General features: G+C 37.4%; 1 protein-coding gene across 1 annotated transcript in view; it reads right to left on the reverse strand.

Annotated features, from left to right (window-relative positions):
* LOC106877076 (uncharacterized) overlaps window positions 1-2,025 on the reverse strand; it is a 262,423-nt gene that overhangs the window by 26,427 nt on the left and 233,971 nt on the right. The window lies entirely within an intron of this gene.

A 2,025-nucleotide genomic window follows, 5' to 3' on the forward strand; every position in this document is an offset into this window, starting at 1 on the left:
ATTGGGCCTCACCGAGGCGATGACTACTGACCGAGACCTTTGGAAATGTGCTGTGCGTGAGAAGACCCGGCAAGCCAAGTAAGATCGTTGCCAGTGCCCCTGGACTGGCTCTTGTGCGGGTGGCACATAAAAGACACCATTTCGAGCGTGGCCGTTGCCAGTATCGCCTGACTGGCCTTCGTGCAGGTGACACGTAAAAGCACCTACTACACTCTCTGAGTGGTTGGTGTTAGGAAGGGCATCCAGCTGTAGAAACTCTGCCAAATTTAGATTGGAGCCTGGTGTCGCCATCCGGTTTCACCAGTCCTCAGTCAACGATGATGATGATGATGATGATGATGTATCCTATGCTATTACAGATGAGACAATGCTGCAGAGAGCACCCATCTCATGCATCATATCTATCATGTACCCACTGAGTGAAACTGATTCAATTGCGGGTTTTTTTCAATATGTGACCAATAAGAGTCATGATTCCATTCTGACAACTCATTCTGTGATCATTCCAGGAGCTTTTCCAAACTTTTGCATAGTGGCCTTTCTTGTTACAGTTTTTGCAGATAGCTTTTATTGCAGGGCATTCGTGTTGTGGGAATCAGAGTTTTCCACAGTGGTAACAGGATTTGTCACTCAAATTTTTTTTCTTTTATCTTGTGCAGTTGGTTTGGAATAGGCAATGACTTCCTCTTTTGAACTGCCATTGCAAAATTCAAATTTTTGCGAAGAACGTAAAAATTGTACTGTAGCTTCTAAATTGAGTTTGTTAACTTCATTAGCGTGAAGAACTGTCTTTCTTTCCTCACTACTATTTAGACCAACAACCAACCGAGACAGTATGAATTTTTTGCTGACTGAGGTTTTAGGTGTTTCAAAATCGCAGTATTCAGTGGCGTGATGCAGATTTGAAATAAATTGAGAAATTGACTCATTGGACTATTGAATAGTAGAGAAGAATTTTGTTCTTTCAACTAATATCAGTTTCTTTGAAAGAGCAACATGATTTAGAAGCAAATTTTTTAGGTCATCATAAGTCATTTTCATAATATTCTTTAGGATATTAATATCTCGGATAATTTTTAATGCTTGTATACCTACCAAAGAAATGAATTTCATAGCCATAGGACTTTGGTCATTATCTTGTAGGTTATCCTTTAATTTGTCCACGTAAAATTTTGCTTCAAATGCCATAAGCTAGGTTGAGACGTCTTCAATCAACTCTAAGTTTATGTCAGCAAGAGATTTTCCTTGCTCTACCGGTGACGCCATTTTCAAGTTTTGTAATTTGCATATCTCATAAGCACAGATATAGGAACAAGGATCAAATTACCATAAACAGCAAATTTCTATCTCACTTTAGTGGAAGTACAACCAAAAACAGGACATATGAGAAGGGGTAACAACATCAAACATGATCCTATAGTGATGGAATCAATTGTGTGTTCCTGTTTATTTTAATTGCAATATATAGAAAAATAAATGGACAACTTCACATAAAACTTATGTATACCATGTGACTGGCAGTTTTCAATTATTTAAACAAATATACAGCATTTGTTATATATCCATTAGGAGTTCAATACATGACAGTACCCAGTCCATACTGTAGAGTGGTTGGTGTTAGGAAAGGCATCCAGCTGTGAAAACCATGCAAAAGCAGACATTGAAGCATGATGCAGCCCTTGGACACATCAGATCCTATCAAATCATTCAACCCATGCCATCATCAAACATGGATGTTAACCCTTTCGTTACCATATTTCTGACCAAAATACACCCCTCATGTGTTTCAATTAAATTCTAAAATCATGAATTTAGACTAGTCTCATTAAACACTTGTAACTTTTTTATTTATCAACATATTAATGTTATATTTGGAACATAATTAAAGAAAGGGTTCTTAATCAATTCTATTGCATAATTTTTGTCTCAAAGTTCTCCACGTACTGGGGTACTGCTAGTGTCTCTCACATGTAAATATTGGTTCAGCTTCACAAATCGTACTCGTTCATAATACTGGAAATATAT

This window comes from Octopus bimaculoides, chromosome 17 (genome assembly GCF_001194135.2).
Source record: "Octopus bimaculoides isolate UCB-OBI-ISO-001 chromosome 17, ASM119413v2, whole genome shotgun sequence".
In the NCBI taxonomy this organism is placed as follows: Eukaryota; Metazoa; Mollusca; class Cephalopoda; order Octopoda; family Octopodidae; genus Octopus; species Octopus bimaculoides.